Below are 20,098 nucleotides of genomic sequence, written 5' to 3'. Positions count from 1 at the left end.
AGCCGGGACATACCAGAGTCTTTAAAAATGGTAGTTGCTACTCCTGCTTAGCGCTCGGCATATTTGGAGTGGAACGACTGGTTCACCCGTTGTCAGTATAATGTGACCGGGTGGGGTGTGCTGCTGGGTGTCTTCGGCAGTATGCTTCAGTGAGACAGCACTTTAAATCGGCAAAAGTTCCGGCCTATCACAAGGAGACTTAACACGAACATACCGCACCCTCCCAAAACACACATACGCACTCACCACGCGCATGCATGTCGCACGCATGGGAGGCCGTCCTTAAATGACCTTAGATGTTAATAGGACGTTAAACAAAATAAACCAAACCAAACCAAACCAAACTCCCTGATTGAAGCCCAATTTCACATGTTTGCGAAAAAAGTATTTGTTGACTGGTCCATGGTTGAATGCATCTATGTCACTTGATCTAATAGCGCACTATCTACATCAGAACAAATATTTTCATTTTCCTCAAGATCAATTTTTCTAACCAATGGACGACGTGGCGTAATAGTTTTTTTAGGTTTAGTTGGAAAAATGGTTTGCACAGCATTTTCTGATACAAACTATTGTGTGATCTTTCACGATGAGATTAGCCCGGACATTTCTGATGCTCTGAATCCAAAGTCTTCTTATGTTGGCTCTCTTTTCTGACATTGGAAACCTATGGAGGGTAACCTTGTCCCCATTTTCACTGATGGTGTCAGATGTGTTGTGGCAACCTGGTACACAGCGGTACTTTTTATCCATTCTTAACTACAAAGGAAAAACAAATGATAATTAAATCTCAGTTTTAAATTGATACTGAAACATGTTGTACATCTATGTTGTCATGACAGAAATAACAAGGAATTTGTTATTATCTCCTCTACTTAAATGATATTAATATTCACACAAATAACACACACACATCTAACATAATATATTAATTATAGATAATTATTTTTATATGTTGACATAAAAAAAGAAATTGTTTTCAAGAATCAACACAATTTTAAATACCTACAGGTGTTTTAATGAAGCAAGTTACAACGAGAATCAGGTGTGAAATACAAATCTGTAACATGTGGGTTTTTTTTAGCTCACCTGCCCGAAGGGCAAGTGAGCTTATGCCGTGGCACGGCGTCCGTCGTCCGTCCGTCGTCCGGCCGTCCGTCCGGCGTCAACTTTTCCATTCAAACAACTTCTTCTCAATAACCAAAAGGCCCAGAGACCTAATATTGGGCCAGTAGCATGCTGGGGTGAAGGGCTACCAAGTTTGTTCAAATGAATAATGTTGACCTTCATTCAAGGTCACAGGGGTCAAAAAGGCTAAAATCTTTAAACGACTTCTTCTCAATAACCAAGAGTCCCGGGGAGTTGATTTTGGGTCTGTAGCATGCTGGGGTGAAGGGCTACCAAGTTTGTTTAATGAATGACCTTGACATTCATTCAAGGTCACAGGAATCAAAAAGGCTAAAATCTTTAAACGACTTCTTTTCAATAATCAAGAGTCCCAGAGAGTTGATATTTGGTCTGCAGCATGCTGGGGTAAAGGGCTACCAAGTTTGTTTAAATGAATGACCTTGACCTTCATTCAAGGTCACAGGAGTCAAAAAGGCTAAAATCTTTAAACGACTTCTTCTCAATAACCAAGAGTCCCAGGGAGTTGATATTGGGTCTGTAGCATGCTGGGTGAAAGGGCTACCAAGTTTGTTCAAATTAATGACCTTGACCTTCATTCAAGGTCACAGGGGTCAAAAAGGCTAAAATCATTTAACAACTTCTCAATAACCAACAGTCCCATGGAGTTAATATTGGGTCTGTAGCATGCTGGGGTGAAGGGCTACCAAGTTTGTTCAAATGAATGACCTTGACCTTCATTCAATGTCACAGGGGCCAAAAAGGCTTAAATCTTTAAACGACTTCTTCTCAATAACCAAGAGTCCCATGGAGTTGATATTGGGTCTGTAGCACGCTGGGGTAAAGGGCTACCAAGTTTGTTCAAATGAATTACATTGACCTTCATTCAAGGTCACAGGAGTCAAAAAGACTAAAATCTTTAAACGACTTCTTCTCAATAACCAACAGTCCCATGGAGTTAATATTGGGTCTGTAGCACGCTGGGGTAAAGGGCTACCAAGTTTGTTCAAATGAATTACATTGACCTTCATTCAAGGTCACAGGAGTCAAAAAGACTAAAATCTTTAAACGACTTCTTCTCAATAACCAACAGTCCCATGGAGTTAATATTGGGTCTGTAGCATGCTGGGGTGAAGGGCTACCAAGTTGTTTCAAATGAATGACCTTGACTCACATTCAATGTCACGTCGATCAAGTATGCTTAAATCTTTAAATGACTTTTAGTGAAAAGCCAAAGTGCAGAGACATTATATCGGTCCTGTAGCATGCTTTCAAATAACTGCAGGATCCATATATGAAAAGATCACTGCATTGAAGGTGAGCGATTTGGGCCCATTGGGCCCTTGTTTTATCTAAACGTGTTGAACGTTTGACTAGTAGATCTACAGGTAAATACATTGAGAGCGACAACCTGCCGAGAACCTATAGCAGCCAGGCGAGATTAGCTTGTCTATTGGGGTGACACGCTGGGTGTGGTAACTGTGTATTAATTTGGATAACACTTTTGACACTTATCGACTCCGTGTGTCATATAATCCTACAATTTAAACACCTCGCTGGATATCCTTTATTATTATCTGAAATTAGTTTTGAATTACTGTGCAATTTTTAAAATAGTCCTTGCATGACTGACCCTGCACGTTTTACCAGTCAGAATAATTGTTGCAATTCCGAATTCATGGAAGGCTTTCTTCACATTAATCAACGTTGTCAATACATTATTGTTAGAGGGTGGCATTAATGAAGCTAATTCTATCCTTACTAATAAAATTCTAACTGCTATTGACTTATTCGTACCTAAACAGACAGTAACAATAAGGCCTAATGACAAGATTTGGATGACTAACGAAATAAGACTTAAAATCAGCCAAAGAAACCGTCAGCATTCTAAAGCAAAACACAATAATACTCCAGCCTCCTGGAACAATTTTAAAACAATTCGTAATCAAGTAATTTCTCTAGTCCGCGAGGCCAAAGATAAATACTTATCTAAGCTAAGATCTTCTCTGATTGATAAAACTATCCCGCCTGGAAAATGGTGGCGTATCGCTAAATCTGTAATGAATCTTCAAAACAAACGTGAAACTGACTCCCCTTTGGTGATTAATGGCAATCTTAAACTGCACCCGATAGATAGAGTTGAATCTTTTAATAATTATTTTAAATCCAATTCTGAAACTGAAAAGAATGCTGGCGATTTACCACCTGACTGTCCCCTGCCTAGACATAATTTATCATCTATTGACATTAGTGAACAGGATATAACTGACAAACTCCACCTCCTTAATACTAACAAACCTGCTGGTCCTGATTCTATTTCTCCCAAATTCATCAAAGGTATAGCACAGGCACTTGTTCAACCTCTTTTTATCTTATTTAATAAATCAGTTTCCTCTGGAATAGTTCCTACTTCCTGGAACAACGCTCATGTCACTCCGATTTATAAAGGGAAAGGGAAAAAAGTAACTCAACTAACTACAGACCAATCTCTGTTACTTCTATTTTTAGTAAGATGCTAGAGAAAATTATCTTCAAGTATATGTTCAACTATCAATAACATTATCTCTAAAAATCAATCTGGCTTCTTGGCTAAAGATTCCACTGTCAATCAATTATTAATTATCTATGAGGAAATTGTTAAACATTTAGATAAAGGTAAAAAAGCAAGAATGGTATTTTGCGATATTAATAAAGCTTTCGATCGGGTTTGGCATGATGGTCTAATTTATAAATTAAAAAGATATGGTATAAGTAACAATATTTAAAAATGGTTTTCATCTTATCTAACTGATAGAAGGCAGAGAGTGGTCATTGATGGATTTAAATCTACATGAAAAACTCTACAGGCAGGGGTACCTCAAGGTTCAGTTTTAGGTCCTTATCTGTTTCTACTATATATTAATGATATATGCGATGTTCTGTTTTATAAAAGGTTACTATAGCCGAGTGGGCTAATCGGTTAGTCTTTCAATAAACTTTTATCACGACGCGAGTTCGAATCCTACGGAGGACCCCCCCTTTTTTTTAACGAGTTATAGAGAAAAGTTAGTACCGACCAAGAACTACAGGTTGCATTGATTATACAAGGAAAAAATGAACAGATAAAGAACCTGACTTGAAAGAATAGTTTTTATTTTTTTATTTATTTGATTATTTGACCTTGAATGAAGGTCAAGGTCAACGGAAAATAGTATCTTAAATAGCCACTCTTAATTGCTATTTGTTATGCCAAATTTCAATCTGTATGTGTATATATGAAGGAGCTGAAAAATGTTAAGTGCATTTTTGCATGATTTTTGAATTTTGGCGGGGAAAACTTTGAAATTTTCAAAGTGCCATATCTCTGTCATTTTTTATCCGATTATCAAAAAAAATTGCACGCTTTGTCTCAGTGGTTTATTCTCTTTCATGCAAGATGAAAACAATATTTAGTTTCAGAATTTTTTTTCCCGACATTTTGTTTACCTCATAGCGAGGTCGAGACCTTGACATATTCTCTTATCACATGGATAAAAGTTAGCCAAGACCATGATCTACATGACACACCGATCGGAAATGAAATAAAACGATTCCTTATGGTGTTATGATCGTTCAAAAAAACTGTTTTAAAAAATCTATTTTTAGATCTGTGACCTTGACCTTTAAACTTATAGTCATCAAAATGTTAGTGTAATGATCAACTTGATGTTTACTATCATGTAGTATAATATGAACGTTTTATCGTCATTCGTTTTTGAATGAAAGTGTTTACGAAATCTGTGGAAATAAGAAAAAATTATAATAATAATAAGAAAAAGCATAACGAAAACAATAGGGATTTCCATCCGAAATGGAAATCCCTAATCAATATTTTCCGAATGCTAAAATATAAAATTGACAGACACCCATTGCTTTTAATTTATACAACATTCATTCGTCCTATATTAGAATATGCCGACGTAGTTTGGACAAATTGTACTGAAAGAGAGTGTGAGCTCCTAGAGTCGATCCAACTCGAGGCTATACGCATCATTACTGGTTTGAGACGGGGAACAGGTCATGCTATTTTGTATAGAGAATCTGGTCTTATTCCACTTTCTAAGCGTCGACATCTCATCAAAATATTCTGTTTTATAAGATTTTTAATAAATTATGCCCTGCTCATTTTAGTGAATCTATTTTACCTTATATGAACACAAATAATATTGCTTATCCATTACGTCATAATAGACTTTTTGATGTGCCTCAGGCTAGAACAAACCTTTATAATACAAGCTTTTTTCCTAAAATCATGTCTGAATGGAACAGACCAACTTGTCTGTTTCCCTCAATATCCTCTTTAAATACCTTAAAGCGTGAATTCTTACAACATCTTGACTTAGATCATGATACACAATGTACTACTATTTTTAAAAACGTGAAGATCAAAACATTAATATAATTTTATGTCAGTTAAGAACTTCTGTGAGTAATCTAAATGCAGATTTATTTAATTCTCATTTAAAAGATACCCCTGCCTGTAACTGTGACTATCCAGTTGAAGATTGTTCTCACTTCTTTCTAAACTGTCCTCCTTATAACATTGAAAGGCAATCACTTTTCAACTCTCTAGCTGCTCTGAGTGATCATATGCTGCAGAATACACAATTACTTTTATTTTGTTCTTTTGATGTGGATATTATTTTTAACAAATCCGTTCTTGACTTGGTTCAGAGATTCATTGTCGATACCAGACGATTTTCTTGACTCAATACTGGAAATTGTAAATTTATCAAAACTGTTTTTTCTTCACTTTTATGAATATAGCACAGGCTATTGATTGTGAATGGACTGTTTTTTGTCTATTGCTATTTTTTGAAGTGATTACAAAGTATGATCAGTCAATATCATAATGCAATTTCCCGCTTGAATTTAGTAATATACATGCATTGGAATCTCTTTGCAGTTATTAGTTATAGCATTCATATTTATTTTTGGTATGTACATTATGTTGTATATATATATCATAAGGAGAGGGCTTTTATAGGCTTGTCCTGTTGCCCAATTCCCTTTGTCTGTACCATCTTGACAATAAAATATTCTGAAATCAAAAAAATGTCTAGATTCTCAATGAGCCGTGTCTAGGTTCTCAATGAGCCATGTCTAGGTTCTCAATGAGCCGTATCTAGGTTCTCAATGAGCCGTATCTAGGTTCTCAACGAGCTCTCTCCAGATTGTTAATGAGCTGTGTCTAGGTTCTCAATGAGCCGTGTCTATGTTCTCAATGAGCCTTGTCTAGGTTCTCAATGAGCCATGTCTAGGTTCTCAATGAGCCGTATCTAGGTTCGCAATGAGCTCTGTCCAGGTTGTTAATAATCCTTATCTAGGTTGGCAATGAGCCGTGTCTAGGTTCTCAATGAGCCGTATCAAGGTTGTCAATGAGCCGTGTCAATGAGCCGTGCCTAGGTTGTCAATGAGCCGTGTCTAGGTTCTCAATGAGCCCTGTCTAGGTTGTCAATGAGCCGTGCCTAGGTTGTCAATGAGCCGTGTCTAGGTTCCCAATGAGCCATGAGCCGTGCCTAGGTTGTCAATGAGCCGTGTCTAGGTTATTAATGAGCCGTGTCTAGGTTATCAATGAACCGTGTCTAGGTTGTCAATGAGCCATGTCTAGGTTGTCAATGAGCTCTGTCTAGGTTGTCAATGAGCCTTATCTAGGTTCTCAATGAGCCGTGTCCAGGTTCTCAATGAGCCGTGTCTAGGTTCTCAATGAGCCTTATCTATGTTCTCAATGAGCCGTGTCCAGGTTCTCAATGAGCCGTGTCTAGGTTGTCAATGAGCTCTGTCTAGGTTATTAATGAGCCGTGTCTATGTCTAGGTTATTAATGAGCCGTGTCTAGGTTATCAATGAGCCGTGTCTAGGTTCTCAATGAGCCATGTCTAGGTTGTCAATGAGCTGAGTCTAGGTTATCAATGAACCGTGTCTAGGTTGTCAATGAGCCATGAGTCGTGTCTAGGTCCTCAATGAGCCATGTCTAGGTTGTCAATGAGCTATGTCTATGTTGTCGATGAGCCGTTTTTTGGTTGTCATTGAGCCATGTCTAGATTGTCAATGAGCTGTGTCTAGGTTGTCAATGAGCTATGTTTAGGTTCTCAGTGAGTTGAGTCTAGGTTATCAATGAGCCATGTCTAGGTTCTCAATGAGCCTTATGTAGGTTCTCAATGAGCTATGTCTAGGTTCTCAATGAGCCGTGTCTAGGTTGTCAATGAGACATGTCTAGTTTCCCAATGAGCCATGTCTAGGTTCTCAATGAACCACGTCTATGTTCTCAATTAGCCGTGTCTCCCTTAGGTTGGCAATGAGCCATGTCTAGTTTCTCAATGAGCCGTGTCGAGGTTGTCAATGAGCCATGTCTAGGTTCTCAATGAGCCGTTTATAGCTTCTCAATGAGCCGTGTCTTGTTTCTCAATGAGCCGTGTCTAGGTTCTCAATGTGCTCTGACTAGGTTCTCACCTTTTCCTAAGTAGGCCATCTGGTTCTGGAGGTAGACCTCGACAGCAGGGACAGACAGATAGGCCTGGATGGAGGGGATCAGGCTTGGAACGTAGCAGGAATCCACACACATTGAGGCAGCTAGGGATTCTGGGAAAATTGCCAAGTCAGTCACTTCAGCAGTTTCTTCATCATTTGATCTGTAAAGTTACAGAAATTATGTTTGATCTTACTTATACAACAACTTACAATACATTTAATTTTTAACCATATTGTTCTACTAAAACAACATTTTACTTCCATACTTTAATAGAAAAGATACAGTATATTGCTTGAGCAAAATGCAGAAACCTTAAGCACACACGTACTTTTTTAAACGAACATTAATGTTCGGTTATTGCAATCAAGAACTGGACTGAGAAATATAACCATATTTGGTAACCACATTCACCAATACGCCATCTGCTGTCTGTTTCAATGAAATATGGCTGCCCCCATTGCCTTACGCTTCAAATAATTTACTTCCAAGATGCATACGATTTGAGAAATGCATAACCCTAGCGAAATGTGAAGACTAAATGAACCTGAACTTTGCGAATAACTCCAGGTCAATATATTTATGTAAACAAATATTGCGCAGGCGCATTCGTCTCCGGATGTTTAGAAAGTTTTGCTCGTCCGTGTTCATTCCAAAACGACTGACATTATAGCATAGGTCTGCAAATATGTCCGCGATTTACTTAAATGTGTAATATATATATTCTAGAATGTTACGTCATTATCAACTAGATGTGTATTTCTATAATTTAGAGAAAGAAATATATCAATAACGGCATACGAGACGATACATTGTATCATACTATAGGTTACTGTACATGTTTGCGAGAAAGGTAGATACTAGGTGACATTTGTGGTCAGGGTGACTGGTCATAGCGTTAACATTGTCATCGATTTCCATATTCCATTTTCCTTTGACGAAAACGACCAATAAATCAAATGCAAATTATAATATCTTGTTATGTGCGCGGGATTGGTTGTTGTAGGCGATACTTTAAACGTATTTACGGTTGTAAGGGAGGCAACTGCAAGATTACGGAAATCAAACGTTAAACCAATTTGATTGGTCGATTATTCCATGACTTTGGCAATGGGTTTACAATCGAAGTGACAGATAACTACGGCAATATTCAGATGATATGAACAATAACATGTTTAGATACGTGTGGTCGGCAGTTGTCATGTTTAAAATGAACAATTATATAGCTTGTTTTTATTTCGGCAAAGTCGAGAATATTTACTGAAACGGACCACAGGTGAAGCAGACATGGAAATACCGAAGCGAAGAAAAATGGGGCTTAATTATAATATAATTTGGCATTAATTTGTAGTTTTTATCAGTTATAATAAATAGTAAATTTGTAGTTTGTATCAGTTACAATAAATAGTAAATTTGTAGTTTGTATCAGATACAATAAATAGTAAATTTGTAGTTTGTATCAGTTACAATAAATAGTAAATTTGTAGTTTGTATCAGTTACAATAAATAGTAAATTTGTAGTTTGTATCAGTTACAATAAATAGTAAATTTGTAGTTTGTGTCAGTTATAATTACAATAAATATAGTAAATTTGTAGTTTGTATCAGTTACAATAAATAGTAAATTTGTAGTTTGTATCAGTTACAATAAATAGTAAATTTGTAGTTTGTGTCAGTTATAATTACAATAAATATTGTAAATTTGTAGTTTGTATCAGTTACAATAAATAGTAAATTTGTAGTTTGTATCAGTTACAATAAATAGTAAATTTGTAGTTTGTATCAGTTACAATAAATATAGTAAATTTGTAGTTTGTATCAGTTACAATAAAAATAGTAAATTTGTAGTTTGTATTAGTTACAATAAATAGTTAATTTGCAGTTTGTATCAGTTACAATAAATAGTTAATTTGTAGTTTTTATCAGTTACAATGAATAGTAAATTTGTGTTTTTTATCAGTTACAATAAATAGTAAATTTGTAGTTTGTATCAGATACAATAAATAGTAAATTTGTAGTTTGTATCAGTTACAATAAATAGTAAATTTGTAGTTTGTTGTATCAGATACAATAAATAGTAAATTTGTAGTTTGTATCAGTTACAATAAATAGCAAATTTGTAGTTTGTATCAGTTACAATAAATAGTAAATTTGTAGTTTGTATCAGATACAATAAATAGTAAATTTGTAGTTTTTATCAGTTACAATAAATAGTAAATTTGTAGTTTTTATCAGTTACAATAAATAGTAAATTTGTAGTTTTTATCAGTTACAATAAATAGTAAATTTGTAGTTTGTATCAGATACAATAAATAAAGTAACTTTGTAGTTTGTATCAGATACAATAAATAGTAAATTTGTAGTTTTTATCAGTTACAATAAATAGCAAATTTGTAGTTTGTATCAGTTACAATAAACTAGTTACTAATTACTATTTAACAACAATAAATTACTGTGTGTATGTTTATTATCTTCAAGTTACTAACGGGAATTGACGATCTTTTTTCTGTAAAAAAAAATTGAAAACGTCTCTACCTGTATAATTTGCGCACCCACAACTTTAAACTTTATTTCAGTACAAAAAAAACTGCGCAAATTATACAAGTTTTTACGGTATTCACTAATACCCTTTATAACACACCCATCAACTCTATCCACAATGTATACAACCACCCTATGTTGGGCTTACTAAGAATATATCCATGAAATAAATATCTTTTTTTTGTAAAATACTCCTATAATCTTTTTTTTTTACACATTTGTATGCATCCATAAATAATAATGATGTGATTTACATTAAAATTGTTACCATGTTATACCGTGATGTCAAAGACAAGAGGCCCAGAGGGCCTGTATCGCTCACCTGGTTGATTTGATCTTAAAAATAATGTTTATGTTCAATTTGTTAACAGCTCTATTTGTTGATGTCTTACAATGCAATATATGTTTATGGAGTGGGGATATCGATGTTTTCAAAAATGTAACAAAGAATCCAAGTCCCTAGGGATGGGGAAAAACCCCAGGGCCTATTTTTACAACATGAATATGTTTATCTCTTCATCCCCAAGAATGCTATATATATTTAGGTAGCACACCACAGTAAGACAGCCTGGCCATGGGCAATTTTTTTGTTAAGGAAATAACTCCTGTATTATGATATGCATAAAAAATGAAAAAATAAATGTACACTATAATTGGTATATTCAGTATGAAGTACAGTGGAACCTCTATAAACCGAACATGCATGGGACATGACTATTTGTTCGGTTTATAGAGGGTTCGGTTTGGAGAAGTTGATCGAAAAATGACCGGTCAAATTCCGGATATAATTGGTTGGACGATGTTTTATTAGAATGCACCCGATTACAAAACGCCACGTACATACTTAGACAATTTGGATTGTCTGAATAATATGCATATTATGAAAGTTAATCAATGTATATATTGCAGAATATATAAGAAAGGCAAATGACTATAACAATAGTTTTAAACAGTATTTTCACATGTACAACTACACTTGACGATCGGCCTACATTTTGTTACATCCGGTGAATCGTCATGTGGATGGGGCCAATAGTCCGATACAGATTATTTTACACATCAAATAATATTAATGGGTGTGAAGATGTTTTGTTTCAATATCAATTACAATTGATCAGATGATTCTGGTCGTATTTCCGACATCGCTTTGTTTAAAAAAAAACATCACGGGCTTCTTTACGAAAACAACCCCTTTTGGGCCTCATTTAAATTAAATGCGAAACTCAGGCTTCTAGCTCTACTTGCATTGAGAAGATAAACGAACCGACGCGCTTCAATGAAGTGTGGCATTGTTTCATAATTGTCGTGTTGATTATACACTAGGCCTTCCGTCATAATGCCCCCTTGGGGTATATATTGGATACCTGTACAAATCACCTACGTAGGTCCCGAGACAATAAGGCTTCACACAATACCCGTCACAGTTGTTGTTTCACGGTTGACTGGCCTGACCTCGTGTCATAATCGCCCAGGTAAGGCCGGTTTTCAGAAGTAATTTTTGGTATATTTTAACAGGAACCGGACACAAAATCAGTCCGGTGTTCGGAATTCAGAGGGATCGGTATTTGGAAGTTTTTTAATACTATAATAAAGAAGGACCAATTCCGTACAATGACAATTCGTTCGGTATTCAGAGGTGTTCGGTTTTTAGAAGGTTCGGTTTTCGGAAGTTGCACTGTAGTACATACAGGCTTCACATTTATTAAAACAAAAATCAATAAATTGGTTCCGGATTTTAAATATCCGGATTTTCCGAACGTGTGTTTACACAGGAAATTTAGTTTTGCCTACAGCTCAAAATGGAAGCCCACAGAAAAGGTAAGATAGCGGAAAAACTTAATTTACAACATATGTCCAAACAAGATTAATTCTGTCTTTGGGATAGAGATAGTTAATTTTAAATAGGTTTCAGAAAAAAAATTGTGTAGAGAATTGTGCCATTTTGGGTCAAATATCATAATATTTTGCAATTTTTGAGAATTTTTTAAGCTGTTACCATGGTATTCACAGCTCTAAAAATCACAGAAAATATCAGTTTACTTATCCTTCAGAGCTCTATTAAAATTGCAAATGTTGTACAGATTTCAAATATATATACTTTATTAGAGGTTATATGTAAGGTTAACTGGCAATGTTTACATATCTAAAACATGTGCCATATTTTTCAGAATTTGGCATTTTTACTGTACACTGCTACCTTACAGGGTGGGGATATCAATGGTTTCAAAGATATAACAAAAGAACTAAGTTCCTAGAGGTGGGGAAAGAGCCCAGGGCCCCTTTTTAACAATGTGGTTGTGTTTATCACTTGAAGGCTAACAATGATATATATGGTTATGAGGTGGGGATTTCAACAGTTTTAAATATATAACAAAGAAACTGAGTTCCTAGGGGTGGGGGAAGATCCCAGGACTTATTTTTCATTCATCATTTTGTTTATCTCTTGATGCCCAAGAATGCTATATATTATATCGTTATGGGATCGCAATGGTTTCAAAGATATAATAACAAACTCAGTCCTTAGGGGTGGGGATAGACCCCAGTGCTTATATTTGTAACAAGATATTGTTTATCTCTGGATCCCCAGCAATGCTATAAATGGTTATCGGGTGAGATCCCAACGGTTTCTAAAATACAAGAGGTCGTTTTTAGCAATACAGCCAAATTGCTCCCTTTTGTCAAACCCCTTGGAAGGTCAGTCCAATCATTTATATAAATTTGAATCCCAGCCACCTAGGGATGTTACCACTGAAATTTCAATGTCATACATTACCAGAGAAAAAATTGTTTTAAACATCAATATTGCCAAATTGACCTTTTGGCACTGCCCCTCAGGCGCTGGGGATCAGCTCCACTATTTGTACAATTTTGAATCCCCATTTCATAGTGATGCTACCAGGCAAAAATGACCAATATATTCACTGCTTGGTTTGAGAAGTCGTTTATATTAATAGTCAAATTAACCCCTTTTGACCCTGCCCCTCTGGCCCCACTCACATCAGACCCCGCCCCTCCACTCCCAATTCTATCAGACCCCACCCCTCCACTCCCAATTCTATCAGATTCTATCAGACCCCACCCCTCCACTCCAAATTCTGTCAGACCCCGCCCCTTCACTCCTAATTCTGTCAGACCCCGCCCCTCCACTACCAATTCTGTCAGACCCCACCCCTCCACTCCCAGTTCTGTCAGACCCAACCCATCCACTCCCAATTCTATCAGACCCCACCCCTCCTCTCCCAATTATGTCAGACCCCGTCCCTCCACTCCCAATTCTGTCAGACCCCACCCCTCCTCTCCCAATTATGTCAGACCCCACCCCTCCACTCCCAATTCTGTCAGACCCCACCCCTCCACTCCCAATTCTGTCAGACCCCGCCCCTCCACTCCCAATTCTGTCAGACCCAACCCCTCCACTCCCAGTTCTGTCAGACCCCACCCCTCCACTCCCAATTCTATCAGACCCCACCCCTCCTCTCCCAATTCCGTCCGACCCCGCCCCTCCACTCCCAATTCTGTCCGAACCCGCCCCTCCACTCCCAATTCTGTCAGACCCCACCCCTCCACTCCCAATTCTGCCAGACCCCACCCCTCCACTCCCAATTCTGTCAGACCCCACCCCTCCACTCCCAGTTCTGTCAGACCCCACCCCTCCACTCCCGATTCTATCAGACCCCAACCCTCCTCTCCCAATTCTGTCCGACCTCACCCCTCCACTCCCAGTTCTGTTAGACCCCACCCCTCCACTCCCAATTCTGTCAGACCCCACCCCTCCACTAAAAACTAAATGGACAACAAGTGATCAAGAGACAGCTACATATAAAGATGGAGAAATATTCTTCGAATACCTTGTAATAAATAGTGATGACAAGGATTATTTACAGACGACGGATGAATCAAAAAGCAATCTGAATAGCCCATCATCATCAGATGCTTGGCTTAAAATACTGTACCAAAGAAATCAATGTTGAGACTATAATATGATGTAACAGGTTTTGTTGGAATAAAAACGATACTTTGTGTTGTGACTTATATTCCTTACTTTTCTGAAGATCCTGCAAAATAGATTGGGGCTTTATTAGGGCATCCAGCTCACTCACATTTACAGATTTGTTTTCGGACGCCGCCGACCTCCTCTTCCTCATTTCCGTGGCCGTTTGACTTCCTCTTATGGGCCCGGGAGGATACCCTATAAATCAAACATCTGATATAACATTGTGTCACACAGCATCCTGGGAGTCTGCCTTTATTATTAATATACTTAATAAGGTAAATTAAGATTTGTTAGTTAACACATCAAAAGCATTGATTCCTAATGACTGTTAGTCAGTTACAAAATAATAATAAATATAACTGTGACAGCTAGGTTCCCTTTATATTATGGTTGTATACAGCTGGGTACGCCATTCAAACGTTCTTTTAAGAACGTCAATGTGGTATAATTATTTAAGCTGCGGGTATTTCTGGCTAGGCGATTGGGTGCCGTAGATCGTGAGTTTGAGGCCCGGTCAGGGCACGAGTCAAAAAGGTGTCTTCCTTCGTCATTTGTGTTACTAAGTTATATATCTACTTATTAGCACAATGTATCATATAGACTGTGTTGGTGATCTGAAAATATGAAAAACGTAGTTTGTTACAACTTGCCTTCAATTCCTGTTGATATTTCTTGAGTATTCTAGCGACATACAAATAAATATGAAACTGCGAACGGTCTCTGGTTTATACATTAGACATAACCGCCATTTTGGCTGATGATCACATGATTAGTCAAGTGACAGCTGAGGTTATCCCATGGAATGTTTGGCTGCAAAGCTATTTATAGAATTGTAAACATTTGACAACACAAACACGGTTGGTTTTAGGCTCATACAAGTTTAAGACATGTGATTAGTTCTCTGTGGATGCATGTAAATTTTGCCGACAATCAAACTAATTTTTTTTACTTTTGTTGTCAAGGCAGGAATGAGACAGAACTATGTAATCCTACGCCAACAAAATTGCATAAAATGATGAGGAAAATGTTTATATTTATAATCTAAAATAGTAGAATACCGAATATTCATATTTCATTTTAAATGATTGCAGTAAACAAGGGAACCATCAGTAAAATTGTGTCAATAATTGCTGTTAAAATAGGAACTATATTAGGCTGTGGATGAATATCATTTTGTATTACAGAAAAGAGGAATTGTTAGCCGGAAACAAAAGTATGACTAACAAAATTTACCCTCCACAACTATAACGGCAGGTGCCAAAGACCTCCTACATAGATATTATATATCATATTACATTATATAAATTATAAATCATATTACATTATATATTATATATCATATTACATTATATATATTATATATCATATTACATTATACAAATTATATATCATATTACATTATATATATTATATATCATATTACATTATATAAATTATAAATCATATTACATTATATATTATATATCATATTACATTATATATATTATATATCATATTACATTATACAAATTATATATCACATTACATTAATTATATTATATATCATATTACATTATATATTATATCATATTACATTCACTATATTATATATCACATTACATTATATGTATATATCATATTACATTATATATATATATCATATTACATATATTATATATCATATTATACAGCTGGGTACACTGTTTTGCCTACTACATAGATATTATATATCATATTACATTATATATATTATATATCATATTACATTATATATATTATATATCATATTACATTATATATATTATATATATCACATTACATTATATATATGTAACGGGGTGCTCAGGCCTGTCACAGGTTATATAGAATCCAAAAACCATAGTTTGGTTAATACTTTATTCTCCAGGAAAAAAACCCTGTAAAAACATACAAATACACATTTTAAAACTACAATTCACAATACCTAATGCGCTTTACATTACGATACATTTACAACCTCTTTTTACAATTTATACATATCTTCAGAGGATATACAATTTTAGACTACATAAAAGGCCATAACGGCTATATTATACATGTTACATATTACATTACAATTACCTTACACTAGAAATAACATACATACCCTATCCCTTGGACAGGGGTTCCTCTCCCGATAGTATTACAGGACTCGTAGACAAAGTATGATAAATTACGAGCACACATGCGTTCTGTTAAGGAAAAGAAAGCCAAAAATAAATGCCTGCTTCAAGTTAACGTTATCCATTTTACTAAATATAATAAATAAAACCATTTAAAATTACGTTATACATTTTACTAAATATAATAAATAAAACCATTTAAAATTACCAGAACTTACTTTATTTTAAAGATAGAATACGGCCTCTCGTTGTAAAAAGCACAACGGAGGACCCCACTAGATATATATTTATATTCAACAATAATAGAAAATAGAAATACAGTTATACAACTTCTCTATTATAATTAGAAATTTATACTTTAAACTTACTTTATCCTTTAACAATAATCTGGCAGATAGTCAACAGTCAAGCCGTATATACGTCCTCACCCGTGTGTCGCTGATGTGATAGTCCACGGGTGGCGCGGTCCTACAGGTCGGGTACACTCAGTCACGTGACAACATATACATGACATACACGGGCAACACAAGGTACATGTACAAGACGCGGGAAACTGAACATTACGTAAATGTAAGCACAAGACGCGGGAATACAAAACTTTTACAAACCAGACCTGATGCACATTAGGTAAGTATACCTAATATGACAAACACAATCAAAATTCACAAATACAACACTCACACAATCCCCTCAAATATATATGCCACTTTGGCAATTAATATATATATATATATACAATAATACATTTATTACAGTAAAACAAAATAACCAACTGCAATATATATTATATATCATATTACATTATATATATTATATATCACATTACATTATATATATTATATATCATATTACATTATATATATTATATATCATATTACATTATATATATTTTATATCATATTACATTATATATATTATATATCATATTGTACATTTTATATATCATATTACATTATATATATTTTATATCATATTACATTATATATATTATATATCATATTACATTATGTATATTATATATCACATTACATTATATATATTATATATCATATTACATTATATATATTATATATCATATTACATTATATATATTATATTTCACATTACATTATATATATTATATATCACATTACATTATATATATTATATATAACATTACATTATATATATTATATATCACATTACATTATATATATTATATATCATATTACATTATATATATTATATATCACATTACATTATATATATTATATACCATATTACATTATATATATTATATATGATATTACATTATATATTATATTATACAGCTGAGTACACTGTTGTACCTACTACATAGATATTATATATGATATTACATTATATATATTATATATGATGTTACATTATATGTATCATATTTTACAGCTTGGTACAGCAAGCGTTGGGTACACTGTTTTACCTGCTACATATTGTTTACTTTACCTTGACGAATTTGTTTGAACCATTTTTCTACTATAATCCAATCATGACCCCGTGTTCAAATGTAGGTTTGTATCTTGACATATTTTGGCATATATATATGTTTCATTGGAATCTGCTCAGTGGTTTTGGAAGAGCTGTCTGGACAATAAAAACCTGTTAATAGTGACAAGTTACCATGGCAACGAAAAGTTTGGAATTTAAACAGCTGTGCATGCCCATCTGCACATGTTCCCTACATTCCCGTGAAATTTTGTGAAAATCGGTTCACAAGTTTAGGAGGAGTTGAGTCTATGAATAGTGCCCAGTAACCATGGCAACCAAAATTTTGGAATTTAAATAACTGCCTGAGGGGTGGGGCCCCAAAAGGGGAACTTTGATGAAATTTTGCTATAAAATCCTACTCCTCCTTAACCTTTTAGTGGATTTCAACCAGATATGTTGTGAAACATCATTTGGGGAGGGCGGTCATATTTTATATAAATGAGGCTAGTGTGACCCCTGGGGCCTGAGGGGTGGGGCCCCAAATGGGGAACTTTGATGAAATTTTGCTATAAAATCCTACTCCTCCTTAACCCTTTAGTAGATTTCAACCAGATATGTTGTGAAACATCATTGGGGGAGGGTGGTCATATTTTATATAAATGAGGCTGGTGTGAGCCCTGGGGCCAGAGTGACGGGCCCAAAAAGGGAACTTTGATGAAATTTTGCTATAAAATCCTACTCGTCCTTAACCCTTTGGTGGATTTCAACCAGATATTGTGTAAAACATCATTGGTGGAGGGTGGTCATATTTTATATAAATGAGGCTGGTGTGGCCCCTGGGGCCAGAGGGGCAGGGCCCCAAAAGGGGAACTTTGATGAAATTTTGCTATAAAATCCTATTCCTCCTAACACCCATAGTGAATTATTACCAAATTTGGTGTGAAACATCATTGGAGGAGGACAATCATATTTTATATAAATGAGGCTGGTTTGACCCCTAGGGCCAGAGGGGCTGGGCCCCAAAAGGGGAACTTTGGTGAATTTTTGCTATAAATCTACTTCTCTCTAACCCTTGGGTGGATTAATACGAAATATGGTGTGAAACATCCTTTGGGAAGGGTGGTCATATTTTATATAAACGAGGCTAGTGTGACCCCTGGGGCCTGAGGGGCAGGGCCCCAAAATGGGAACTTTGGTGAATATTTGCTGTTAAATCCTAATCCTCCCTAACCTTTTGGTGCATTACAACCAAATTTGATGTGAAACATATTAGGTGACGGCAATCATATTTTTTAATGAGACAGGTTTGACCCCTGGGGAAAAAAAGATGGGGCAAAAGGAGGGCTTAGGTTAAACATTTCTTAAAAATGCAATTCCTCCTTAATGCCTTAATTGATTACAACCATATTTAGTATGAAACATCATTGGGGAAAGGCAATCCTAATTGATATAAATGAGTCTTGTCTGACCCATTGGGACAGAGGGGCATGCCCCAAAAATGGGAACTTGGCTAAAATTTTGCTTTATGATGCTGCTCTTCCTGGACAAGCTAAATGGATAAAAACCAAATTTGATCTAAAACATAACTGGCTGCGATAAATAATGTATGGTAATAATGCTGGATTGGGGTGTGTGTCCCTGCTGTAAGTGTAAGTGTTTGTCAGATGACCGTTAAGGCCCATGGGCCTCTTGTTATCTGTCATTTTTGAAATGACATTAATAATATATATTCTCATTTTCTAAATTGAATGTAAACTTATTGTTGTGTTCATATACAACAAATACTCAGGTAACTTAGGCTATAAATAACTTCTTATACATAAATAAATGTTTATTCTTACTACCGTTTATATGAATTAAAAAATTACCTCATTTCAGCTGTATTTTTGTCATACAATAGTTTCCCATTACCAAACTTCCACAATGAAAACAGAGGATGTCAGCCGATATACACTGTCTTAAGTAGATACAAGAAATGTGAATTTGTTTAATAAAGTCAGTCTTAAATATGTAAAAAAAAAATTCTGTTTTTTTTTTCCAAACCACTTAAAACAGTACATATCGTTACCAGCTCTTGCCACTAGGAGGCCTCCTCTTTCAAGAGCCAAAAAGTTTTTAAAGTTCACATGTGGTATCTCTTTCTTTGAAACGATGCTGTGTGTACAGTTAAGATGTCGGACAACGTTCTTCTTTTTGTGGTTCATTTTGCACCAACATGTTGAACAAGAAGAATGATACACTTGTTAGTCTAAACAAGAGGCCCAGGGGGTTTGTATCACTGGCCTAGTTTCACGAGATATGAAACAAGAATGATGCTTCAGTCTATTTGTCGCTGGTATTGCTATGTCAATATATATCATAAGCATTTTATATGGGTACATGTACATT

The 20,098-nt window shown here is 35.4% G+C and overlaps 1 long non-coding RNA gene across 3 annotated transcripts; it reads right to left on the bottom strand.

The window, feature by feature from the left end:
• Positions 1-266: 266 nt before the first annotated feature.
• On the bottom strand, positions 267-18,031 carry LOC117340216. Of its 3 annotated transcripts, none has more exons than XR_004535401.1 (5): positions 16,633-16,978; positions 16,249-16,333; positions 14,193-14,339; positions 7,595-7,773; positions 267-759 (listed from the first exon to the last, which is right to left on the bottom strand). It is a non-coding gene; the product is annotated as an uncharacterized LOC117340216 (long non-coding RNA). The 3 variants fall into 3 exon arrangements; XR_004535403.1 differs by having other exon boundaries at positions 14,251-14,339; XR_004535402.1 differs by lacking the exons at positions 16,249-16,333; positions 16,633-16,978 and adding an exon at positions 17,729-18,031.
• Positions 18,032-20,098: the final 2,067 nt, after the last annotated feature.

Source organism: Pecten maximus, chromosome 13 (assembly GCF_902652985.1).
Source record: "Pecten maximus chromosome 13, xPecMax1.1, whole genome shotgun sequence".
Taxonomy (NCBI): Eukaryota; Metazoa; Mollusca; class Bivalvia; order Pectinida; family Pectinidae; genus Pecten; species Pecten maximus.
This window is presented reverse-complemented; position numbering and strand designations above follow the sequence as displayed.